The sequence below is a fragment of the Lonchura striata genome, chromosome W (genome assembly GCF_050655825.1).
Source record: "Lonchura striata isolate lonStrDom1 chromosome W, ASM5065582v1, whole genome shotgun sequence".
Taxonomy (NCBI): domain Eukaryota; kingdom Metazoa; phylum Chordata; class Aves; order Passeriformes; family Estrildidae; genus Lonchura; species Lonchura striata.
Genome location: NC_140743.1, coordinates 13,443,275 through 13,470,524, shown reverse-complemented (window position 1 = coordinate 13,470,524; position 27,250 = coordinate 13,443,275). Strand labels below are relative to the sequence as shown.

Here is a 27,250-nt window from a genome sequence, read left to right as displayed (position 1 = left end):
TAGCAGAGGCCGCTCTGATGCGAGCTCAGAACCTCCCCAGGTGGCCTGGACTGGCACCTAGATGAGAGAGGAAAAGGGGGTGCTTCCCCTTTCAAAAAGGTTCCTGCAAACTCCCAGGGGTGGCAGCTGGTCTCAGTGCTAGTAGTGGTCGAGGTGTGGGCGGCGGACAGCTGACGGCTGGAATCTTCTCATCAGCAGCGGGCACAGGTGGGGAAGGTAGGCAGAACTCAATCGTAGTGCTGAGTTGCAGCGCAGCAAAGTCCCCGGTCAGAGCGCACAACCTCCCACGGCACCATGCCGCAGACAGTTTGCAGATCCCCTGAGTGTAAGAGCCCACCCCCCCAGCTAAAACTCCCCAGCCCCCACTGGAGAATTGTAGTATCATAGACCAGCCCAGGTGTGAAGGGACCTTGAAAGATCATTTGGTGCAGCCTCTTGTGGGAAAGGGAGCCTAGATGAGATTCTTTAGCACCCTGTCCTATCGCATCTGCAAAAACCTCCAGCAACGGGGACTGGTGCAACTTGTGCCCGTTGTCCCTTGTCTTCTCCATGTGGCTCCCTTGAACTACTGGAATACCGTGTGGAGGTTCCCCCTGAGCCTAGGCAGGTGCCTAACATTTTGCAACTAATTCCTTTGTCATTGCTAGCCTTCATGCAGCTGCTAGCTGCTTTTAGATGTTCTTCCACAGCTTTTGGATCATGCTGAGCCCATTTGTCCGAGTATTTAGGACTTAGGCTTATTCCCTGCTTCTGTAAGTATTCAACAACGATATCTCTTGCCATCCCTCTGACGATGCCAATTGGTGCAAATGGGTGTTTTAGGTCGCTTAAAGAATCGCCAGAAAAAGTATCAGCAAAAGCAGGTTCTCAAGCCCTTTGGGCATCTTCATGGCCCTCCTTGGGACACTCTCCAGTCTGTCTGCCTTTTTAATTGAATTCTGGGGACCAGAACTGGACACAGAGTGCGGCCTGCAGGCATGGCCTCTGTGAGAAGAGGCCAGGGTCTGCTCTGTGCTAGACGCAGCTAGTTTTCACCAGCTCGGCACCAGACTTCCCTGGGAGCCAAGGCTGAGCAACTCGGCAAAGCTGGTGGCACCCCTGTGTAAGCATATTTAAGAGAGGGCAAAGCGCTGTCTGGGGCGGTTATTTCCCTGATGCCCTTAGATCTGGCAGGTGGCTATGTCCTGAAGGAACTTTTTCATCTTATTGTCTCCTCCTGTCCTATTGAGAAGGGGTGGTGAGAGAACAGCTGTTTGAGCCCCTGGCAGCCCGCCAAGGTCTGACCTCATAAAGCCTGAAAGGCATGTTCTTCCTTGCAGAAGGGGGTTGGTGGCTTAGAGATTTTAGGAACAGGAAAATTAATTAGGGACTGAATGTTGATTTGAGTGAAGGGCGGGTACCAATCCATCTTCTATAACTGCAACTTCAGCAGCAAAGGACAGCTGAGAATCTGGCCCCAATGATGCTGGTTTGGGTGTTGCTAAGATGGAGTTCATTTCCCCATAGCATCTCTCACAGTGCCGTGTGTCACGTGAAAAAGGGAGGAGGCTTCCTTGACCCTTGTTGTGGGGGGATTTAGTCTGTAGTGTTTAATTTGTCTGTGTTTCAGGAAGGTTGAGACCGTTGTGCCCGACCAGTCTGTCAGCATCCCGTTGTGGGGATCCTTCACTGAGCAGTCCTACTGGATCAGAGGCTGGTTCGACTGACTTAGGGAAACACACCAACAGTGTAAGGGAGACCCCTCAGCAGGTCTTCCCCTTTACCCACTGTGTTACCTGCTGCTGCCGACTGGTAGCGTCCGCCAAGGATTCACACTAACAGTTTACGGAATAGCACTCTCTATTTATATAAATTGTGACGGGTTACGGTTCGAAGATTGTCGGTGATATAGTGTCTGACTGCAAAAAATATATCTGAAGGAATATACGGACAAGCTCTAATCCCCAATAAAATGTTCAGCATGCATAGAGTATGATTCTTATCCAACACGCATCTCTATGGGGGAGAAGACGGGTTCAGCCCATCAACTGATCCCAGCAGCTATGATGGAGTCTTCCCTAACTTTTCCCCATTCTCGACTTATTTTTTTTACTATTTCTGTGTGTTTAAGTGGAGCTTGAGTGACCCTAGTCATGCATACCTTTGTTACTGATTGGTGTAAAATTCTCTTGCTTTGCTTTTAAAGATACAGTCAAAAAGAATATAGAGCACATGCCCAGTGAGGGGTGGTTGCGCTTTGGAGGTGGGTAACTTTGGGATGGAGGTGTACGTTAATATTATTATTACTATTATAATTATTATTATTATTATTATTATGCTTTAATGAAGCAAGTTCACCTAAGGAGAGTGAGATTTCACCACAGTTGCTGCCTCAGCAGTAAGACATCTTCCCCTATCTCCCTTGGTTGACAGGTGGTATGCTGTTTATCAGCTGCAAAGTGCCATCGAGTTCCCTTCCCTGCAAGGATTTCTGCAGAGCCTGGCCTTCGCTCTGCTCCACCCTCCGTTCCATCCCCCTTAGCAGGTGTGTGTGTGTATGGGGAATCATGACGGAATAGGTTTCAAGCCATGCCAACTGCATTCCACCCAGGGAGCAGCAACTGTGATTTACCCTATAATTCCCGCACTGTTATAACTCCTGTGAGGATGCTAATATAACCCCAAAGTTTCCTCTAATTGAATCCCCAGTTACCAGTCCACAGGGTCCCCGGTCATTTTCCCACGCCGAGCTTTGCACTGGTAGCTAGAAAGGTGTTGATCACACCCCAGCGTTTTGGCTACTGCTGGGCAGTGTTGGCACAGCATCAGTGCTGTCTCTCCGACATTCTGTCCCTCATCAGTAGGCTGGGGGTGGGCAAGGTCCTGGGAGGAGACACAACCAGGACAGCTGACCCAAAGTGGCCAGAGGGCTATTCCATACCATATGACATCAGCCCAGAAATAAAAGCTAAGTTAAGGAGGGGGAAGGGGGCACATTCGTTATTTACAAGGTTTGCCTTTCGGAGCAACCCCTACGCGTGCTGGAGCCCTGCTTCTTAGAAAGTGGTCGGACAGTGCTTGCTGATGGGAACTAGAGGATATAATTATTTGTTTTTCCTGTTTGCTTTTTTGTGCAAAAACCTTCTCTTTTCCTTTAGTAAACTGCCTTATCTCACTCTGTGAGTTGTTTTCCATCTTATTTTCTCTCTGTGTCAAGCTGAGAAGGGGGAGTGATAGAGCGGCTCTGTGGGCACCTGGCATCCGGCCAAGGTCAACCCACCACCGATGCTTTTGATGCCGTCCAGGTGTTGTAGGATAAGGACACTGATAATGCGGGTAAATAATTGGCTGCAGAGCTGGTGCTTGCAACAGTGTTCTGGGTTCTATGAGCATGGGACCCTGTTTTTGGATCAGCATCTGCTTGGGAGAGCGGGGCTCCACCTCACTGAGCGGAGCAAAGATGTTTTTGCCAGTAGGATAGCTGACCTCATTAGGAGGGCTTTAAACTAAAAGTGAGCTGTCGCGGCAGGGCGTCCCCAAACTGGCAATAATTAGCATTGACTCCATGATTCACAGAAGGCTGATCGATCTCTTTATTATAAAATAAATAAATATATCATTATTAAGAAACCCATTGCTTTTATAGACAGTTAGGATACACCTGGACCCAATTGGTCCTCCAATCCAAACACCATCACCATTGGCTAATTAAGAAACCACCCTTTGGCAAACAAATCTCCATAACACATTCCACATGTTCACAATAACAGGTGCAGCAAGTGAAGATAAGAATTGTTTCTCATTCTTTTCTCTGACCTTCTCGCAGCCTTCCTCAGAAAGGCCTGGGAAAGTTATGTGTTGCTCTCTCTGTGGCCAGAGAGTTGCTGCCACAGTGAGGGTGTGAGGAGGGAGAGAATAATCAGCAGCCCTGTGCGGGAGTGATGGACAGGGTCAATGAACAAAGGGCAGGGCAAGAGCTCCAGTACCTGAGAGTCCCCCTTAGAACCTGAGGGCAGCGGTGGATGTCACAGCTGCAAGTGTGCCCAGCAGAAAGATCTCCTTGGACGCGTAAGTTTTAAAAGAGGAGATTGACAGGAAGCACGGAATCCAGGTACACGGACAGGAGTTCAATGCCAGGTATTGTACGCTGTCCCAGGCTAACCGACGTCCTGCCTTCAGAGTGCACAAAAGAGAGGTAAGCCAGAATGTAACCTCGGGGTGACTGACACAAGTAAGTCCTGAGATGAAGGAGACCGGATGCACTTCTGTGCTCAGGGTAGAAGGAAGAACCCTCCCCCATCTCCTGAATTGCCCCTACATAACAGACAGGATGCTCCTGGTTTGGAGACTGAAGAGCACATGAGTAATGGACGGGACCCAGGACAAAGCCAACCATGCAAAGCTGACCTAACCACCTGCCCACGTTAGAACCAGTGCGACCAGAGAAGCACATAAAGGTATTAGTAATTGGAGATTTCCTCCCGAGAAGCACTGAGACACCCATTTCCCACCCAGACGATTTCTCTAGAGAGCGCTGCTGCCTACCAGGAGCTCGCATTCACGGTGTCACTGAGAGGCTGCCGAGGCTGGTGAACCCTACAGATTATCGCCTGCTCCTACTCTTCTCTGTAGCGTCAGATAAGGCAACTTAGAACCCTCCCAGGAGTCTATTATGTCTGTAGGAGCGATGCAAAAAGGATGGGGAGCACAGGTGATGGTCGCCTCTGGTGGTGTCCAGTCTGAGGAAGGGGTCCAGGAAGGAGGAGACGGACTGGACGGCTGAATGCCAGGCTGCGCAGCTGGTGCCATGCTCAAGGTTTTGGCTTCTATGATCATGGATGTACCTTTAAGAAGCCGGGTCTGTTGGGAGCTGATGGGATTCACGCGACCAAGCGGGGCGAGATCGTCTTCGCCGGTAAGCCGGTTAGACTTACAAGGAGGGCTTTAAAGGAGACTCAGCAGGGAAAGACAATGGAGTTCTGAGCAACAGAGAAGAGCCAGGGGCTGGTGATGTGTTGGGAACCAAGAGGGGAATACTTGAGAAATGCTGCAAAGGAATTGGGGCTTGATCCTTGTCCAAAAAAGTGACGCAGTCAACAGCCCAACGGAAGTGCCTCTGTACCAATTCATGCAGCATGCATAAGAAAGAGGAGCTGGAAACCACTGTGCAGCCGGAAAGCTAACAATGTAATCACTATAGTAGAAATGTGCTGGGACAACTCAAATGACTGGAGCTCTGCAATCAATGGCTATAAACTGGAAGCAGGGACACACATTCTGGGAAGAATCTAAAGATGCCGCCCAGGTCTGTAGGGATGGGGTCAGAAAAGCTAAGGCAAAGCTGCAGCTGACTATGGCAGGGGATGTAAAGAATCGGACAATGGGCTTCCACAGGTGCGTTGGTCAGAAAATAAGACTAAAGAAAGCGTACGCAACCCACGTGCCCCCCCCTTCCCCCACTGCTGATAAATAAGCCAGGAAGTCTTGTGGCCAGCAACATGGAGAAGGCTGTGGTACTCGGTACTCGGTGATTCATTTTCCTCTGTTTTCACTGGCACAGTTACCACACCTCTTGAGACCCTGAACCTCAAGGCAGGGACTTGGGGAACAAAATCCCTTCCATCATAGGAAACTATCTCTTTTGAGGCCACCTGAGGAACCTGTGGATACACAAGTCCTGCACCTCTGGGGAGGCGCATCCCCATGCACCAGTACATGCTGGAGGCCGTTCGGCTGGAAAGCAGCTTTGCAAAATAGGACAGTGTGTCCTTGCCTGAAAGGCGGCCAAGGATATCCTTAGCCCAATATAGAGGAATGCACGGTTCATATATGTATATATGATACAAGACAGTTGAGTGGATCATTCAAGGTGGTCTCTGTCCCCGGGGGTGCAGGGCATCGAAGACCACCCTTGGGCAGCTTTGAGGGCACTGCCTATTTTTCTAGAAGCCTCCTATCCAGCTTAACGCAAATCTTACTCTCCTGAGCCCTCAAGCCAGCAGTGCCGAAGGCACGCTTTGCATTTTATTTGCTTCCAGGAGACGTGCATCTTAGAAATGTCTACAATGGAAGTGGGGCTTTCAGCAAACAATGTAGAGCAACTTCTGTTGTTTTTTCAAAATGTCCTGAGAAGTTAAAGCCAGGCCTGCCCTGGCCAAAGCAGTCATTTGACTGGAGGGAGCAGCACCAAAAAGGGACAGGCACCTTTGGGGTGGACTCGATGTGGTAACAAATAACAAGCAACAGTACTTGTAGCTACTACAGCGTCTTCTGCGACCTCGTAGCCCGCCCTCAGGGTCGCAGCACTACACGGGGCAGATCCCTCCGCGCCCCGCGGGCGCCAGGTCGACGAGGGCGGACTCGCCAAGGGGGCGGGGAAAAGCGAAAATGACAGGCGAGACAGCAAATCGAGACGCGGGCCACGATCCGTCGGCCCAATGGGCGCCGCGGAGGGCTCGGCTTAGTGGAGGAAGTGTCGGGGCGGCCACGGGCGTTCTCCTTGGCTGGCGAGAGTGTTGGCGTGCTGGCCAAGGGGGCGGGGAAAAGCGAAAATGACAGGCGAGACAGCAAATCGAGACGCGGGCCACGATCCGTCGGCCCAATGGGCGCCGCGGAGGGCTCGGCTTAGTGGAGGAAGTGTCGGGGCGGCTACGGGCGTTGTCCTTGGCTGGCGAGAGTGTCGGCGTGCTGGCCTCTGGCCCTGGTGGCGCCACTACTGTCTTCGGAAAGATTATCGGCAAGGCGTTTCTCTGGTGTCGTCAGCGACGAGGACGAGGAGGTAGCCGCACCCTTGCTCTGTGCGCGGTTCCTCTTCCTTTCCCCCTCCTCCCCCTCCCCCCTCCTCCCGCGCTTGCGGGCATCTGAGCCGAGGACCCGGCGCGCGGTTCCCGGGCGCGCGGCAGGGTGCTGCTGCTGCGGGTGGGTGCAGGGACGGGGGAAGGACGGGGCCTCTGTGGGTTGTGGCGCTCTCTACTGCACCGTCCCCTAAACCTGTTCTGAGCCGCACCCCCACCCCTCCGGCTGCCGCGGGCGTATTGGGTTGCTGCTGTTGTCCGCACTCGCCTCGCATTCCACCCCCACCGTGTCGTGTGCGCGCGTAGAGAAGGACCTCTGACGGTAACTTGGCCTCAATGTGTCTCCTAACAGCATCGAAGAGGTTTCGCAGTGTTATAAATGAGAATTTATACTACGCATAACAGCAGCTTCGCTGTGCTAGGCTTTGGTTCTGAACTCGCAAGCTGGATTATTAGGGCAAGGAATTACGGCTTTCTGTAGTTAAAAAAAAAAAAAAAATTAAAAAAAAATTACAAAGTGGTCATCCTGCAGGCTGCAATGGCTTTCCAGAACTTGTTTCTGTGGGGAAGTAAGACCGTGATAACAGCATTCTTGCAAGGGTCATGAGTGTTAGTACTGGAAACTAGAGTGAGCTGCTTAGCCCCGGGGGAAACCAGTACAGGCGTTGCCTATGCGATGTTAACTGTAAGGTAATTTCCCATATGACTTAGTTATTAAAATGCTGAACGTTAACAGTTAGGGGTGCCTTTTGCTTTTAAAGGCAGAGCTTGCATGCAGTATAGAAGACAGACTCATCCTATGCACTTGCAGGCTGCCTGTCATTATGCGTGTGTTCGATACTTGAGCTCCCTGTCCTGTGGGAAACGAATGGCCGCTGCTCTTCCACTTCACTAAACTCTTTGATGATTCAGTTAAGCCATTTGCCTCCAGTCTCCGCATGGCCCACATCCAATAGAAAAACTGCATAGGAAACAATCAGCCCGAAACTAAAACATACCGGAGGTTGTTAGTTGCAAGTAGTGGCCTGTCTCCTTCCCCCATTGTCTTTCGTGACAAATCCCAGTTGTGGAGGGGGCTCTGTAAAGATGTCGTGTTTTGGGTATAGAAAGCATTATAATAATGCAAGAAAAATCAATGTTCTGGCTGGTGTTTGGGTATCTGGTAATCTGCTTCTGTAGGAGTTCAGTGGGGCAGATGGTTTTTGCATAAGCTCTTACCTTTCTCTAAAGCCGGTTATGTTTTAACTGTTTAATCTTCCTCCAGTGCCGTACGTTCCATGATCTTTTGCCCCTAGACGGGACGCTTTTCCTAGTCATGCCTAAGGAGCCAATTATCGAGTTGTCTGAAGCAGGAGGTTCTGGTGAATCTGTAAGTACTGTGTGAGCTTTCTGTATGCTAAGCTGTACCTGTAGATAGTTCCTCATTTACTGGACTCTTTCCTATGCCCCCTTTCCCCCTTGATAGGGCACTGTAGGCTCCTTTGGGTTTTCTGGCGCTGTCATCTTTTTGCCTCTAGCTTGTAATGGAGTTGAGCTTTTTGACTAAAAGCAGTGCTATCAAGCAGTACTGGTCCCTGGGTATGTATTTCTGGTGCAAAATGCAGTGTTGTTTTGGAGCGCAGTCTGGTGCCTATTGTCATGGTTTAGAGTAAGAGTAGTAGAACTTCTAACATGCAGAAGAGCGCTTGGGGTTTTTGGCAGGTCAGCGGCAAGGAAGGACAAAGCTGGTTGAGAGGTGCTGGATTTTTGTCTTTTAGCTATGAAAGCCATGTTCAAAGACTTTGTAAACCTACGCAAAAGGCAGCGTAAAGTTTCTTTTCCACCAGGGTTGGTTATGTTGCCTGAAGACACAATGGGGGCTTTAATCCTGAGACAAAGTCAGCTTGTGTGGCTGTTTTGTAGTCCTTTGCTGTTTAGCTTGAGAAACATTGCCTAGCTCTCTGTTGCCCCTATGGCGTGCATAATTGGTCTTGGTGACTGTGCTTGGAACGCTTCAGTTCCCGGCAGTCGGACGGCCATTAATTTGACATGCAATGGTTGAATTGCTAGGAATTGGCTAGCTGCTTTCTCTGGGTGGTTCTCTGCTCTCGTTCCTTCCCTTCCTGCGCCCTTTATGTGTTCCTTTTTCTTTTAATTTTACTTATTTATGGGTTTGTACTTCCTTCTCCAGCTTCTTGGGCATGTAATGATTGTTGGCGAGATGTGTGTTGCTCACCTGGGCCTGACCAATGGATTCCGGATGGTTGTGGATGAAGGGCCCGAGGGTGGGCAGTCCGTCTATCGCATGCATCTACCCGTTCAGGGTGGCCGTGAGTTGGGCTGGCCGCCTGGCTAAGATTTTGGCACCGCAAGAGTTGCTGCAAGTGTACAAATCGCCACTGAATGGATTTCGTCTGTTGCCCATCAATCTAGCGGCTTTTGATGTGTAATATTTTTTTTTTTTTTCCGTGTGTCTGTGGAAGGTAATAAAAGCTTTGAGCAGCAGTTGCACAATAAAGATTTGTCATGGGGATATCACCTCCGTCTTGCGTGTCTTACTGAGGGGAAGTAGTTCTGCAAGTTCAAACGGTGTCTCCCTGGAATGCAAGTATGTGGAATGTTTCAGCCAGGTAACAGCATTTCAGGGATAGGTAGTGATTGGCCTGTTTGTGTGAAGCTGGAAGCGCGTCTTGTAGGAAGCAAATTCTTAGCTCTTTGGCAGTGGTACGCCAACGTACAGAAAGGCCGTGTAGGCTGCAGCTAAAACTGTATAAGATACTGTGTGTGAGGCTACATGCATGCTTTCCGAGGGTGGTTTCATCGTGGTGCCCTGTGTTGGTAGCATCCACCTCCTGTTGGACCTGGGTGTCCTGGTAACAGGAGTCGGGTGCCAGTTTGGCACTATGTGCATGTCAGCAAACTGTATTGTACCACCCTCTGTCATTCCTGATGAACTGCTAATGATGGATCACTTGCAGTAGCTGCCTCCTGTACACCAAACACCTCAGGCTACAAAGATGAGTGTGAAATGAGATAAGGGAGAAGAGGCAAACCTTCAAAGGGCAGGGTAGTGTTTCTTTTCTTCACACAAATGACTCAGCCCTGATAACTCCCCTCTGGGGAAGTACCCGCACATTCCCACCCAGCCTGCGGGGTCATTTCTGCTAATGGGCCATAATGGACTCAATGGCACTTGGATAATAGGCAGCTGCAACGACTTAGACCATCAAAGACTCCCTGAATATCCCATGACTCACAGTATTGCATTCCTCCACTGTGAAACTCCCTGTCCTGGGGGAGGTACTGAGCATTCTCACCTGAACCTGAGCATATATATAATCTTTGGCTTTGGGAACTTGGGGCACCACCATTTGATGGATCCGGGGGAAGACCAGAATTTCAACAGTACTGTGACCCTCACCTTACGAGCAGTGTGCCAATTTATACTCTGACTTTGTGGGTTAAAACCAGTTTTCTCTGTATCATTGTATTTTTTGTAATCTCGAGTAAATTGTAACTCTGACCTGTAACCTCTCTTGAGGTAGTTGAATGGGATTAATTTCTCCTGCCGGTTTACTTTTAAACCAGCACATCTTTTGGGGCCCAGTGTGAGGCTCGAGAGAGGTCGGAATTCCAGTTTTGTTCTAAAGCATTTGTGTATTGGGGTATAGCAACTTTCCTGGTCATCCTGTTTCTCGGTGTATTCACGTGCATGTTGTGCCCTGTACATATTTCTGCATAGGGGGGAGTATTTGCCCCTCATGATGCTCTCTTTACGATCAGGAGAGGAATCAAAATTGCTTTGCTGATTTACTGCGTTTATGGCACGATAACATCAGCGGCACTGAGTTTCATTTGGAATGTGTATTCGGTCTTGTTTGCCTGTCCTAGTCTGGGCTGCTACCTCTGGGGCCTCATTAATATTGGCACCCAGCCTGATGCCTTGGAGTGGCTACCTGGAACAGAGGCTAGACAAGGTTTAAGAGAATAAAAGTAGGTATTTATTAAAGGCCTTCAAAAGGTACACCTTGGGCAGTCAGAAGCCTCAGAGGCTACACCCAAGATGGACGATGGTGACGAGTTTTTCAGACAGATATAAGTTTGGTCCATTTACATATCAGGGGTTAATCCTCTAATTACAGCTTCAGGTAATGAAGTCGTATGCCCCCAGTTTGCTCGCCTCCCCCAGTTCACTTTTGCTTATACTTTCCGGGGCCTGAGGCAGTAGGGTGTCCTTGGATCTCAGGCCTAGATGGGTTGTTTTGTCTGACTAAAATGTGGAGACAGTTAGCTAACGCTTTATATGGAGTTGAGAGTTCTGCACTAGTGCAGTACAGGATTTGAAAAATATAAGGCATCAAGCCTGTGGGGTGAAGAGGAGAGAATGTTTTTTTCCAGCCCTTCAGGCCTGCTACAACAGTTTTTGAGAATGTTGAGTTCCCTCTAGATGTTAAGGACAGCATAACCTTCCTGTTAGTTCTGCTAAGTTTTCCCTATACGGCTTGCACTGTCTACACCATGCTTAGAGTCAGGACAGAGGCTTCTAGGGAATTTGTCTGGAGACCTGCCCTAGGAGCAGATCATCCTGAGTGGCATGGGATGTCAAAGGAGATGGGCCAGTATTTTATAAAATTTCTCCCTTCCAATGATCTGGAAGTTCACCTCTGAATAACTGCAAGGACCCTGTTAAAAGAATAAGTTATGTGAAGGGAAAAGGCTCTGACAGCTCCAGAGATGGACAACTCACAGCAACATGCTGGGCCTTGACCATTGCTTACCAGACACTGCTTGGTATGGTACAACACTTTCCGGAGGAGGAGAAAAGAAACAACTCAACAGGAACCATGTCCACACAAACCACATCTGAGCCAGAAGGAAAAGGAAACAAATCAACAGGCACCGTATGCATGCAAGCCATTGCTGAACCAGAAGGACAGCCTAAGCTGGTAGCAGTCGCCCTTGTTCAGAAAAGAAAATCTGCATAGTGAGTGACGAGGAAGAGGCAGGACCTTCGCATCCAGCAGAAGAGACGGAGCCAGAAAACGTCACTCGATCCCTATCCCTGGGCAAATTGCGTGAGCTGCGTAAAGAGTTCACACGTGAGGCAAATGAGTCCATATTGACCTTGCTGCTCTGAATCTGGGATGCCATGGCTAATGATGCAATTCTAGATGGTAGCGAAGCCAGGCAACTGGGATCCAGTGTCCGGGGGTGTGGCTGTTGACCAGGGGATCGGGAAAAGACAGGAAACTTTGAGCCTCTGGCAACGACTGCTGTCAAGTGTGAGGGAAAGACACCTTTGTAAAGGAGGATCTCCATGTGCCGCGAGGACAGTGGAACATGATGGAACAAGGTGTCCGATGCCTGAGGGAATTATCTGTGCTGGAGATCCTTTTTTTCAGAGGACAAGGGATTCCCTAAAAGTCTAGACGGTGTCCAGTATGCATCACAAATGTGGCTGAAATTCGCTCAGCTCGGGTCAGAAATATATTCCTGTTACTTAGCGACGCTGCAATGGAGGGAGGGAGAAGATGAGGTGGGTGCATTGGTTAGTAAACTCAGCATTTATGAAGACACTGTCGCCGCCCCGTTACGGGCCCACGTCTCGCCGGTGGAAATGAAACTGGCTGAGCATGTCTGGAGCCTGGAAGAGAAAATTGAAGAGGGCTACCAGAAACTAAGAGAGGAGCTTAGGGAGGGAATCTTCCATATCTCGCCAGGACAGACGAGAGTCTCTGCTATTGGGAGCAGGCGTCCCCCAGCTAAGGAGAGATTGTACACTCCACGAGAGTATACTCCCGGCAGCATAGGAGTGATGATGTTATGTGCAATCCTCTTGAAGCGACCTCCTGGTCATATTTAAAGGAAGGGAACAATAAGTACCGTGACCAGAACTAGAGAAGCTCTGCCTCTAGCCAGGTAAAGGAGAGGGTCTATTGGATTGTGTTGATCCGATGGCCTGGCAGATCAGACCCCAAAAAGTATAAGTCTTTAGTTGACACTGGCACACAAGGTACTTTAATGCCATTGAGAAATGTGGGGGCAGAATCCATCTCTATTTCTGGGGTGACAGGTGGATCCCAACAGCTGACTGGACTGGAAGCTGAAGTGAGCTTGACCAGGAAGGAATGGCACAAACACCCCATTGTGACTGGTCCAGAGGCCCTGTGTATCCTCGGCATAGATTACCTCAGAAGTGGGTATTTCAAAGACGCGAAAGGACACCGCAAGGAGAGGAGAGGCAAAAGCTGCAGTAGCTGATTTGCCGCTAGCAGAGGCCGCTCTGATGCGAGCTCAGAACCTCCCCAGGTGGCCTGGACTGGCACCTAGATGAGAGAGGAAAAGGGGGTGCTTCCCCTTTCAAAAAGGTTCCTGCAAACTCCCAGGGGTGGCAGCTGGTCTCAGTGCTAGTAGTGGTCGAGGTGTGGGCGGCGGACAGCTGACGGCTGGAATCTTCTCATCAGCAGCGGGCACAGGTGGGGAAGGTAGGCAGAACTCAATCGTAGTGCTGAGTTGCAGCGCAGCAAAGTCCCCGGTCAGAGCGCACAACCTCCCACGGCACCATGCCGCAGACAGTTTGCAGATCCCCTGAGTGTAAGAGCCCACCCCCCCAGCTAAAACTCCCCAGCCCCCACTGGAGAATTGTAGTATCATAGACCAGCCCAGGTGTGAAGGGACCTTGAAAGATCATTTGGTGCAGCCTCTTGTGGGAAAGGGAGCCTAGATGAGATTCTTTAGCACCCTGTCCTATCGCATCTGCAAAAACCTCCAGCAACGGGGACTGGTGCAACTTGTGCCCGTTGTCCCTTGTCTTCTCCATGTGGCTCCCTTGAACTACTGGAATACCGTGTGGAGGTTCCCCCTGAGCCTAGGCAGGTGCCTAACATTTTGCAACTAATTCCTTTGTCATTGCTAGCCTTCATGCAGCTGCTAGCTGCTTTTAGATGTTCTTCCACAGCTTTTGGATCATGCTGAGCCCATTTGTCCGAGTATTTAGGACTTAGGCTTATTCCCTGCTTCTGTAAGTATTCAACAACGATATCTCTTGCCATCCCTCTGACGATGCCAATTGGTGCAAATGGGTGTTTTAGGTCGCTTAAAGAATCGCCAGAAAAAGTATCAGCAAAAGCAGGTTCTCAAGCCCTTTGGGCATCTTCATGGCCCTCCTTGGGACACTCTCCAGTCTGTCTGCCTTTTTAATTGAATTCTGGGGACCAGAACTGGACACAGAGTGCGGCCTGCAGGCATGGCCTCTGTGAGAAGAGGCCAGGGTCTGCTCTGTGCTAGACGCAGCTAGTTTTCACCAGCTCGGCACCAGACTTCCCTGGGAGCCAAGGCTGAGCAACTCGGCAAAGCTGGTGGCACCCCTGTGTAAGCATATTTAAGAGAGGGCAAAGCGCTGTCTGGGGCGGTTATTTCCCTGATGCCCTTAGATCTGGCAGGTGGCTATGTCCTGAAGGAACTTTTTCATCTTATTGTCTCCTCCTGTCCTATTGAGAAGGGGTGGTGAGAGAACAGCTGTTTGAGCCCCTGGCAGCCCGCCAAGGTCTGACCTCATAAAGCCTGAAAGGCATGTTCTTCCTTGCAGAAGGGGGTTGGTGGCTTAGAGATTTTAGGAACAGGAAAATTAATTAGGGACTGAATGTTGATTTGAGTGAAGGGCGGGTACCAATCCATCTTCTATAACTGCAACTTCAGCAGCAAAGGACAGCTGAGAATCCGGCCCCAATGATGCTGGTTTGGGTGTTGCTAAGATGGAGTTCATTTCCCCATAGCATCTCTCACAGTGCCGTGTGTCACGTGAAAAAGGGAGGAGGCTTCCTTGACCCTTGTTGCGGGGGGATTTAGTCTGTAGTGTTTAATTTGTCTGTGTTTCAGGAAGGTTGAGACCGTTGTGCCGATCCTTCACTGAGCAGTCCTACTGGATCAGAGGCTGGTTCGACTGACTTAGGGAAACACACCAACAGTGTAAGGGAGACCCCTCAGCAGGTCTTCCCCTTTACCCACTGTGTTACCTGCTGCTGCCGACTGGTAGCGTCCGCCAAGGATTCACACTAACAGTTTACGGAATAGCACTCTCTATTTATATAAATTGTGACGGGTTACGGTTCGAAGATTGTCGGTGATATAGTGTCTGACTGCAAAAAATATATCTGAAGGAATATACGGACAAGCTCTAATCCCCAATAAAATGTTCAGCATGCATAGAGTATGATTCTTATCCAACACGCATCTCTATGGGGGAGAAGACGGGTTCAGCCCATCAACTGATCCCAGCAGCTATGATGGAGTCTTCCCTAACTTTTCCCCATTCTCGACTTATTTTTTTTACTATTTCTGTGTGTTTAAGTGGAGCTTGAGTGACCCTAGTCATGCATACCTTTGTTACTGATTGGTGTAAAATTCTCTTGCTTTGCTTTTAAAGATACAGTCAAAAAGAATATAGAGCACATGCCCAGTGAGGGGTGGTTGCGCTTTGGAGGTGGGTAACTTTGGGATGGAGGTGTACGTTAATATTATTATTATTATTATTATTATTATTATTATTATTATGCTTTAATGAAGCAAGTTCACCTAAGGAGAGTGAGATTTCACCACAGTTGCTGCCTCAGCAGTAAGACATCTTCCCCTATCTCCCTTGGTTGACAGGTGGTATGCTGTTTATCAGCTGCAAAGTGCCATCGAGTTCCCTTCCCTGCAAGGATTTCTGCAGAGCCTGACCTTCGCTCTGCTCCACCCTCCGTTCCATCCCCCTTAGCAGGTGTGTGTGTGTATGGGGAATCATGACGGAATAGGTTTCAAGCCATGCCAACTGCATTCCACCCAGGGAGCAGCAACTGTGATTTACCCTATAATTCCCGCACTGTTATAACTCCTGTGAGGATGCTAATATAACCCCAAAGTTTCCTCTAATTGAATCCCCAGTTACCAGTCCACAGGGTCCCCGGTCATTTTCCCACGCCGAGCTTTGCACTGGTAGCTAGAAAGGTGTTGATCACACCCCAGCGTTTTGGCTACTGCTGGGCAGTGTTGGCACAGCATCAGCGCTGTCTCTCCGACATTCTGTCCCTCATCAGTAGGCTGGGGGTGGGCAAGGTCCTGGGAGGAGACACAACCAGGACAGCTGACCCAAAGTGGCCAGAGGGCTATTCCATACCATATGACATCAGCCCAGAAATAAAAGCTAAGTTAAGGAGGGGGAAGGGGGCACATTCGTTATTTACAAGGTTTGCCTTTCGGAGCAACCCCTACGCGTGCTGGAGCCCTGCTTCTTAGAAAGTGGTCGGACAGTGCTTGCTGATGGGAACTAGAGGATATAATTATTTGTTTTTCCTGTTTGCTTTTTTGTGCAAAAACCTTCTCTTTTCCTTTAGTAAACTGCCTTATCTCACTCTGTGAGTTGTTTTCCATCTTATTTTCTCTCTGTGTCAAGTTGAGAAGGGGGAGTGATAGAGCGGCTCTGTGGGCACCTGGCATCCGGCCAAGGTCAACCCACCACCGATGCTTTTGATGCCGTCCAGGTGTTGTAGGATAAGGACACTGATAATGCGGGTAAATAATTGGCTGCAGAGCTGGTGCTTGCAACAGTGTTCTGGGTTCTATGAGCATGGGACCCTGTTTTTGGATCAGCATCTGCTTGGGAGAGCGGGGCTCCACCTCACTGAGCGGAGCAAAGATGTTTTTGCCAGTAGGATAGCTGACCTCATTAGGAGGGCTTTAAACTAAAAGTGAGCTGTCGCGGCAGGGCGTCCCCAAACTGGCAATAATTAGCATTGACTCCATGATTCACAGAAGGCTGATCGATCTCTTTATTATAAAATAAATAAATATATCATTATTAAGAAACCCATTGCTTTTATAGACAGTTAGGATACACCTGGACCCAATTGGTCCTCCAATCCAAACACCATCACCATTGGCTAATTAAGAAACCACCCTTTGGCAAACAAATCTCCATAACACATTCCACATGTTCACAATAACAGGTGCAGCAAGTGAAGATAAGAATTGTTTCTCATTCTTTTCTCTGACCTTCTCGCAGCCTTCCTCAGAAAGGCCTGGGAAAGTTATGTGTTGCTCTCTCTGTGGCCAGAGAGTTGCTGCCACAGTGAGGGTGTGAGGAGGGAGAGAATAATCAGCAGCCCTGTGCGGGAGTGATGGACAGGGTCAATGAACAAAGGGCAGGGCAAGAGCTCCAGTACCTGAGAGTCCCCCTTAGAACCTGAGGGCAGCGGTGGATGTCACAGCTGCAAGTGTGCCCAGCAGAAAGATCTCCTTGGACGCGTAAGTTTTAAAAGAGGAGATTGACAGGAAGCACGGAATCCAGGTACACGGACAGGAGTTCAATGCCAGGTATTGTACGCTGTCCCAGGCTAACCGACGTCCTGCCTTCAGAGTGCACAAAAGAGAGGTAAGCCAGAATGTAACCTCGGGGTGACTGACACAAGTAAGTCCTGAGATGAAGGAGACCGGATGCACTTCTGTGCTCAGGGTAGAAGGAAGAACCCTCCCCCATCTCCTGAATTGCCCCTACATAACAGACAGGATGCTCCTGGTTTGGAGACTGAAGAGCACATGAGTAATGGACGGGACCCAGGACAAAGCCAACCATGCAAAGCTGACCTAACCACCTGCCCACGTTAGAACCAGTGCGACCAGAGAAGCACATAAAGGTATTAGTAATTGGAGATTTCCTCCCGAGAAGCACTGAGACACCCATTTCCCACCCAGACGATTTCTCTAGAGAGCGCTGCTGCCTACCAGGAGCTCGCATTCACGGTGTCACTGAGAGGCTGCCGAGGCTGGTGAACCCTACAGATTATCGCCTGCTCCTACTCTTCTCTGTAGCGTCAGATAAGGCAACTTAGAACCCTCCCAGGAGTCTATTATGTCTGTAGGAGCGATGCAAAAAGGATGGGGAGCACAGGTGATGGTCGCCTCTGGTGGTGTCCAGTCTGAGGAAGGGGTCCAGGAAGGAGGAGACGGACTGGACGGCTGAATGCCAGGCTGCGCAGCTGGTGCCATGCTCAAGGTTTTGGCTTCTATGATCATGGATGTACCTTTAAGAAGCCGGGTCTGTTGGGAGCTGATGGGATTCACGCGACCAAGCGGGGCGAGATCGTCTTCGCCGGTAAGCCGGTTAGACTTACAAGGAGGGCTTTAAAGGAGACTCAGCAGGGAAAGACAATGGAGTTCTGAGCAACAGAGAAGAGCCAGGGGCTGGTGATGTGTTGGGAACCAAGAGGGGAATACTTGAGAAATGCTGCAAAGGAATTGGGGCTTGATCCTTGTCCAAAAAAGTGACGCAGTCAACAGCCCAACGGAAGTGCCTCTGTACCAATTCATGCAGCATGCATAAGAAAGAGGAGCTGGAAACCACTGTGCAGCCGGAAAGCTAACAATGTAATCACTATAGTAGAAATGTGCTGGGACAACTCAAATGACTGGAGCTCTGCAATCAATGGCTATAAACTGGAAGCAGGGACACACATTCTGGGAAGAATCTAAAGATGCCGCCCAGGTCTGTAGGGATGGGGTCAGAAAAGCTAAGGCAAAGCTGCAGCTGACTATGGCAGGGGATGTAAAGAATCGGACAATGGGCTTCCACAGGTGCGTTGGTCAGAAAATAAGACTAAAGAAAGCGTACGCAACCCACGTGCCCCCCCCTTCCCCTTCCCCCCCCCCCCCCTCACCTCCGCTGCTGATAAATAAGCCAGGAAGTCTAGTGGCCAGCAACATGGAGAAGGCTGTAGTACTCGGTACTCGGTGACTCATTTTCCTCTGTTTTCACTGGCACAGTTACCACACCTCTTGAGACCCTGAACCTCAAGGCAGGGAATTGGGGAGCTGTCCTGGGTTGTAAGATAAGCTTGTATTCTATTTGCCATCTGTTGAAGGCAAACCTGTTGGGCAGGTTTTGTTATCTTTTCCAAGAACCGGTTTTGCTCCTAAGAGGTAATGGTTTGTTAGTGGGCCATTGACTGATTCAATGCAGGGCTGGTAACGTAACACCATCCCATTGTGAGATGCTCCACCCAGAGGGGGAAGCCAAGCACTCTTTTATTGGATATAAGGGGGTACCTTTTTGGGGACAGAGCAGCTCTTTACTTTGGGCGATTGCCAGAGAAGCAGCTCTCTTCGGCGGCACTTGCAGCGAAGCAGCCGGAGCGCGCTGAGGCGACGGCGGCGGAGCTCGGAGGCAACCCCGGCGCAGAGGAAGACCGGCCCCACTGCCACCAGATCTTCAGAGGAAAACTATACCCTTCAAAAGATCACCACTGCAGCTGCAGTTCATCAACCACTGCAAGGGGAGCAATCGTCCCAGGAGGACTGCTACTGGCACCCCGAATCCTCAGGTTCTGGACTTTTTCACTGGTTTTGTTTGTACTGATTGCATTTGCCTTTTTAAATTGTTGTCTAGTTTTCTCCTAGTAAAGAATTGTTACTCCCATTCCCATATCTTTGCCTGAGAGCCTTTTGATTTAAAAGTCCTAGTAATTCGGAGGGAGGGGGTTTACCTTCTCCATTGCACAGGAGGCTTTAGCCCTCCTTCGCAGATTCCTGTCTTGTCGAACCAAGACAGGAGCAAAGTCCCTTCTGTGGAAAATGCATATTAAATGTCTAGCTGTTTGCAAATATTTAATTGAATTCTATATCTGTTATATTGGAAAGTTATTTTGTTGTACTGTATTAATCCTTTTTTAGTGGAGTGGTAGATATAGTTTTAGGTTGTCACATAATGTTATAATGGAAACTATGTGATGTAAGATTTCTTTTTAACTATCTCAAGAAAGGGAGGAGATAATCAAGAAATTCTTCACATAGAGATAACAGCAATAAGACTCTTAAGACTTACTGCTTCCTTATCGCAAAAGGCAAACATCCTTCCACCTCCTCTCCGTCTTTAAGAAGCCACCAGGATGAAGGGGAAGAAGTTGACAACAACCAGAGAATACTTTTTTTTTGAAAAGAATTTATGCATCATGTTTGAGATATATGAATATGCAAAAGGCTACTGATAGTAAGAGGTTTCTAAAATCATGGGGAATTCAAGATGTTGAGCTTGATAACCCCTGGGAAAATGTTAAGGGTAGGCCCTGGGAAAATGTAGGCCTTGTCTTTGCTAGATCATGTGAAACTGCACCTGTGTGTAATCATTATATGATAAATGAGATGATTGTTAGATGTAATGCTTGATTAGTAATTAGATATAATTGTTGTTAATCATAACAATAATCATGAGAACTCTGTTCGGGAGTTTTGAGGGGGATCACGAGAGATTCATGCTTGAATGCGATCAATGTATACAATAGAACAATATAAGTTTAATAATTAATATGTGTGGGAATCCAGGGCATCCCTCTGGCTGCCCTGGAAGGTCTGGGATCCTGGCAAGGGAGTCAGGAACCCCCCTGTACAGAGCCCCAAGAGACACTGATCTCTGTCCATGGAAAAGAGTTTTCAATCTTACAGGATGAATTACAAGCTCTGAATATTTGGTATAAGTAATAATTAGTGTGGCACGGGTGCAAAAGTAGAATTTTAGGATTCTAGATAAGGCGTTCAAAAGAGGCAAGATGGAGGAAATTGGGTGTGCCTAGTCCTTTTTCTTCTTCATGCCCTCCATGTTTCACTGTAGTGTTGGCATTTTTCTATTGGTTTAGACTGGAGACACAGTGTTCAACATAGGTGGTTGATATTGGCACATTATTGTAAATATAGCACACGTAGTTTCTGTTATATAATGTTTCTAACATGTCACTGAGGGGCAGAGCCCCACACGCTGTCCTGCAACAAAGACCTGCCACAGGTCAGACAGAACATGTTATAGATAAGCAAGAATAAACAAACTTGAAAACCAGCACAGATAAATTACGACTTCTTCTTTGGCAGCGGGGCTCAAAGACAGAGACTTTCTACAATCTCAGGATCATTTAAATACCACAGATTCCTACAAATATGTAGTTGCATAATGATAGAATATAAAACATGTTTGGCTTGAAACCAGGTGGGAGTCGGATTTGGGTCTGAAGCCCCTGGTTCCCAGAGCTCTTCAAATAAAAGCACCTGCATATAATAATATTCCGTGATTATGTGTTCCTGAACGCTAACACTCCTGCTTTTAAGGGTTAATCCTTTGTTAGCGTGTGTGCTTTTGGGGCTACATTGCCCTAGGAAGGCACCCGTACAGTACATATTTCTTTGCTTTGTATTATCCTTTATTGTCCTAACTCTGATTGTCCAAATTCTTATTACTCTATTTTTAATAACTATTTTATTACTATTAAAGTTTTAAAATTTTAAAACAAGTGATTGGCGTTTCTCACCATTTTGGTGCCTAAACCCGTAAAGTAACACCTCGCGTCCTTGGGCATATATCTTAGAGGTTCCTTCCAGGGGATCGGACATGTCATCATCATCATCGTACCTGGCAGTTCAGCTACACGCAACTGGAGCTGCTCTCCTTTTGGTGGAACTTCCACTCTGAGTCTTGCCTTCCTTCAATTCATGCACCCATTGTGCAGGAGCAGCAGTAGATTTTTCATCCCATCTCCTCATGTTTTCTCTGCAATCACGCAGGAAGAACCACAGCTCAGCTCATGGGGTGTACCTTTGTCTTGGTTTGACAAGACAGGAGTCTGTGAAGGAGGGCAAAAGCACCCTGTGCAATGGAGAAGGTAAACCCCCTCCCTCCGAATTACCAGGATTTTTAAATTAAAAGGCTCTCAGGCAAAGATATGGGAATGGGAGTAACAATTCTTTACTAGGAGAAAACTAGATAACAATTTAAAAAGGAAAATGCAATTGGTACAAACAAAACTAGTGATAAAGTCCACAACCTGACACCCTGAGGATTCGGGGTGTTGGTAGCAGTCCGGTTGAAATGACAGCTGCTCCTCTTGCAGTGGCTGATGAATTGCAGCTGAAGTGGTGATCTTTAGAAGGGTATAGTTTTCTCTGAAGATCTGGTAAAAGCTGGGCTGGTCTTCCTCTGCACCGGGGCCGCCTCCGAGCTCCACCGCCGCCGCCTCACCGCGCTCCAGCCGCTTCTCTCGGGAGTCCTACCGAAGGAGCTGCTTCTCTGGGAAATCCCGCAAAGAGAGAGCTGCTTCTCTGGGAAATCCCGCAAAGAGAGAGAGCTGCTCTGTCCCCCCAAAAGGTACCCCTTTATACAATAAGAGTGCTTGGCTTCCCCCTCTGGGTGGAGCATCTCACAATGGGATGGTGTTACGTTACCAGCCCTGCATTGAATCAGTCAATGGCCCACTAACAAACCATTACCTCTTAGGAGCAAAACCGGTTCTTGGAAAAGATAACAAAACCTGCCCAACAGGTTTGCCTTCAACAGATGGCAAATAGAATACAAGCTTATCTTACAACCCAGGACATTATCCACCCCTTATTCTATTTCCATCTGCACACCATGAAATCTTACACCCAGTTCTCACTTAAGACCAAGTTTCACTGTGGTACACAGCGGGTCTCCCCATCTTTCTGCATTACCCACCAAGTGTAACCAGGTCCTTGAGCAAAGACAATCCCACGAATGGGTTGGTCTTTGTTTGAGGTGGGATTAATCCAGTTTTCCCTAAAATACCTTTCATATGTACTACAGGGACCTTATCTCCATCTACTGTGTGTAAGGGTTCTGACTGGGCAGGGCCAGCTCGATTGACAGACCCTCGGGTGTTGACCATCCAGGTTGCTTTTGCCAGGTTAATTTCCCAGTTTCTAAATGTTCCCCCACCAAGTGCCTTTAGGGTAGTCTTAAGGAGTCCGTTGCACCGTTCAACTTTGCCGGCAGCTGGAGCATGATAGGGAATATGATATATCCATTCGATACCATGTTCTCTGGCCCAGGTGTTGATAAGGCTGTTCTTGAAATGGGTGCCGTTGTCAGACTCAATTCTCTCAGGTGTGCCGTGTCTCCACAGGACTTGCTTTTCCAAGCCTAAGATGGTGTTCTGGGCAGTGGCATGAGGTACAGGGAAAGTCTCCAGCCATCCAGTGGTGGCTTCTACCATGGTCAGCACGTAGCGCTTGCCTTTGCGTGTCAGGGGCAGTGTGATGTAGTCAATCTGCCAGGCCTCCCCATACTTATACTTGGACCACCGCCCACTATACCAGAAGGGCTTCACTTGCTTGGCCTGTTTGATGGCAGCACACGTCTCACAGTAATGGATAACCTGAGAAACACTGTCCATGGTTAGATCCACCCCTCGGTCTCATGCCCACTTGTAGGTGGCATCTCTGCCCTGATGACCTGAGGCATCATGAGCCCATCGAGCCAGGAACAACATCCCCTTATGGTGCCAATATAAGTCTATCTTTGACACCTCTATTTTTGCTGCCTGATCTACCTGCTTGTTGTTTCAGTGCTCCTCATTAGCCCGACTTTTGGGGACATGGGCATCTACATGATGGACTTTCACCGTCAGCTTTTTCACCCGAGAGGCAATGTCTTTCCATATATCAGCAGCCCAGATTGGCTTTCCTCTACGTTGCCAGTTGGCCTTCCTCCACCTTCCCAGCCAGCCCCACAGAGCATTGGCTACCATCCATGAATCAGTATAAAGGTAGAGCTTTGGCCACTTCTCCCTTTCAGCAATGTCCAGAGCCAGCTGAACAGCCTTGAGTTCAGCGAGTTGGCTTGATCCACCTTCTCCTTCGGTTACTTGTGCAACTTGGCGTGTGGGGATCCATATGGCTGCTTTCCACTTCCGGTTCATCACTACAATGCGACAGGAACCGTCAGTGAAAAGAGCGTAGCAGGTCTCCTCTGCTGGTAGTTGGTTGTATGGTGGAGCTTCTTCAGCCCTTGCCACTTGTACCTGCTCCTCATCATCAGTGAGACCAAAGTTTTCACCTTCTGGCCAGTTCGTAATTATCTCCAAAATCCCAGGGCGATTCAGGTTTCCAATACGGGCGCGTTGAGTGATGAGGGCAATCCATTTGCTCCATGTGGCGTCAGTGGCATGGTGGGTAGTAGGAACCTTTCCTTTAAACATCCACCCCAGCACCGGTAGTCGGGGTGCCAGGAGGAGTTGTGTTTCTGTGCCAATTACCTCCGAGGCAGCTTGAACTCCTTCAAAGGCAGCCAAGATTTCCTTTTCTGTGGGAGTGTAGTTGGCTTCAGACGTCTGTAACTTCGGCTCCAGAATCCCAGTGGTCGGCCTCGAGTCTCCCCAGGCACTTTCTGCCAAAGGCTCCAGGACAACCCATGGTTCCTGGCTGCAGAGTAGAGCACATTCTTGACCTCTGGTCCCGTTCTGACTGAGCCAAGGGCTACAGCATGAGCGATCTCCTGCTTGATCTGGGTGAAGGCTTGTTGCTGCTCAGGGCCCCAGTGGAAATCATTCTTCTTTCGGGTAACCAGATAAAGAGGGCTCACAATCTGGCTATACTCAGGAATGTGCATTCTCCAGAAACCTATGGCACCCAGGAAAGCTTGTGTTTCCTTTTTGCTGGTTGGTGGGGACATAGCTGTGATCTTGTTGATGACCTCAGTGGGAATCTGGCGCCGTCCATCTTGCCATTTCACCCTGAGGATTCGGGGTGTTGGTAGCAGTCCGGTTGAAATGACAGCTGCTCCTCTTGCAGTGGCTGATGAATTGCAGCTGAAGTGGTGATCTTTAGAAGGGTATAGTTTTCTCTGAAGATCTGGTGGCAGTTGGGCTGGTCTTCCTCTGCGCCGGGGCCGCCTCCGAGCTCCGCCGCCGCCGCCTCATCGTGCTCCAGCCGCTTCTCTCGGGAGTCCTACCGAAGGAGCTGCTTCTCTGGGAAATCCCGCAAAGAGAGAGCTGCTCTGTCCCCCCAAAAGGTACCCCTTTATACAATAAAAAGTGCTTGGCTTCCCCCTCTGGGTGGAGCATCTCACAATGGGATGGTGTTACGTTACCAGCTCTGCAGTGAATAAGTCAATGGCCCATTAACAAACCATTACCTCTTCGGAGCAAACATTGTTCTTGGAAGAGATAACAAACCTGCCCAACCTCCAACAGATGGCAAATAGAATACAAGCTTATCTTACAAACCAGGACAGCTCCCCAAGTCCCTGCCTTGAGGTTCAGGGTCTCTCCCCATCTGAGGAATGTCTGCATTGGATACCAGAACCTCTGATCTGTACTGCCAAGATTTGGAGAAGGTCTTCCTTAATCTCCTCCCTGAGTCTCTTATGGTTCTCCTCTATCTTGTCTTCTAATTTCTGCAGACGTGTTTCCACTGCTGCAATTGTGGCATGTGCTGGGCCATGTACAGCATCTGCATATGCTCGGAGCTTCTTCGCCATATCGAGTACGGTCTCATCCCTCTCATCCCGCTTCATTATTGCTAAAGCAGAAGCATATTCATGTGGCCCAAGCTATACAAGTTTTCGCTACATCACAGATGTAATGGTACCAAGTCTGGATTCCTAGTTGTTATGTCATCTGAGAAGATAATCTCTGCCAGTGCCATTTCTCTCAGGCATTGGATCCCTTGTTCTATAGTCTTCCACTGGGTCTGCTGCATATAAAGATCATCTGCACACATCTATCTTTGTGCTACACTTTCCAGAACCCGTGCCCAGAGGCTGTGAGGGTAAGCCTCCCTCATCATTCCTTGGTCAATGACAGGATCATGTGACAGGGATCCCAAATGTCTCGCTGCAGTGACATCCAGAATTGTAGCCTCACCTGCAACATCCCAAAGATGGACCAACCAACTAAGTATAGAGTCATCAGTTCATCGAGTGTAATCCTTTTTTAGGCCACAAAGATCTTTTAGGGAAAAGGACTCAATATTGGCCTCTGATCTTGTACCAGTTGCTTTGACTTCTGATTTTATGTCAGCAGGCATTGAGGGTCCTTCTCCTGCATTATCATCATCATCATCCACTGGTCGATCGGTCTTTTCTGTGCGCTTCCCACTTCTTGTGCTAGTAGCAACAGCCATTGGTTGAGGCTTACAGTCTGGTTTAGCTTCTGGCTTTGAGTCTGGGGTGTTGGCTGCAGCCTGAGTGACTGGGATATCTGCTGATTTATCTCTCTGCCCTCCTTCCTCTGCTGCCCTACAGTCTCTAGTAGGGTGCGATAAGCATATGCCAGGGCCCAGCTCACTGCAATGATTTTTTCCTCATTAGACTTATCATGGCACTTCTCTTTCAGGTATGTCGTGGTTTGACACGGAAAAAGAATTTTCTCAGAAGGAAGAGGTCAATTTGGATATTGACCAATTGAAGGTGGACACGCCTCGGAGAACACAGAGGGGTTAAAAGCAGAATTCCCAGGAGAACTCGCTCTCTTTGGTTCCAGTCAGCGTGCAGTGCAGACTCTCCCCTGCTCGGCGACGAGCTGGGTGGGGGAGAGGAAAAGCCATGTGGCCTTTGGAGGTAGGCCGAAGGGTGGAGGGACTGGAACTGGGCCTGGCCCCCTGCAGAGGGAAGGGTGGAGAAATTTGGGATGTCTCCATTCACCCCCCAGAGTCTCTCTTGAGAGAGAGAGAGAAAGAGACAGCAGCAGTTTCGTCAGCAGTACGCCGCAGGGAAGGAGAAGAGCGGAGGGGGCCGCAAGGTGCCCAGCTACCTGTGAGAGCTGGAGCCTGGGCAGTGAGCCATCCTTGGGAGTCGGGTTTTTAACCCTTCCTTGAGAAATGAAAGCTTTGTAAAATTTTTCTCCTCGGTTTGAAAGAGAGGAAGAGAGACTGCTTGGACCCTGGGATGTTGGAAGGAGAAATTCTAGGTGGGAGGGGATGATGAAGTGGCTTTTGGCTGGATTTTTTCTTGCTAGCCACAGACTGAACCGATTTTTTCCTCCAAGACAGACTGTATTTTAGGAGGATGCCAGTGAGCCAAAGAGACCATGCTTCAGCTGGGAAAAGACAGAAGTGGAGTGAACAGAGAAAAGTTAGGGAGGTTTGTGGTGGTGCCCCCTGTCTTCAGAGAAGAAGAAGAGAAGAAGATCTCTGTTCTTGGACCCTCAGCCCCAGGGGAAAATGGGGGGGACTGTGGTCCCAAAAATAAAAAACTGAACTGTTGTTTTTTCCCTCTTGGCAGGGCATCCTTGAAAGGAAAAATCCTAAAAGCAGTCTGTCCATCCATGCATTGGTGGTGAGAGCACTGTGCATGGAAAGGAGAGGGCCACCATGGCAAACTTTTTCTCAGGGCGGTGCCATGTGTGACATGGAAAGACAGGATGTGGCAGCTGTGTTTCTTGGGGAGTCTGTGGCACAGGAGGGACTCCTCTCTCCCTGGATGGACTGAGTATCGATTGTCTGGAGCATGGAAACCTGACTGGGGTCCAGATTGTGTCTCGCTGTGGTTTGTTGGAGTTGGATGGTGGGAGGAGGAATGCTTTGGAAGGTTTTAATTTTGAATTTTCTGTGTGTTTTTTCTTTCTTTTTCCTTTTGTAGTAGTATAGTAGTAGTAGCTTAAGAATTTTTTTTTTCCCTTGTTATTAAGTTTGAGCCTGCTTTGCTCTGTTCTCGATCGCATTTCACAGCATTCAATTGAGAGATTGCA

General features: G+C 48.9%; 1 long non-coding RNA gene across 1 annotated transcript; it reads left to right on the top strand.

Annotated features, from left to right (window-relative positions):
- Nucleotides 1-6,629: 6,629 nt before the first annotated feature.
- Nucleotides 6,630-26,012, top strand: LOC146763081 (uncharacterized). The gene is made up of 3 exons (XR_014952587.1): nt 6,630-6,757; nt 8,038-8,142; nt 25,898-26,012. It is a non-coding gene; the product is annotated as an uncharacterized LOC146763081 (long non-coding RNA).
- Nucleotides 26,013-27,250: the final 1,238 nt, after the last annotated feature.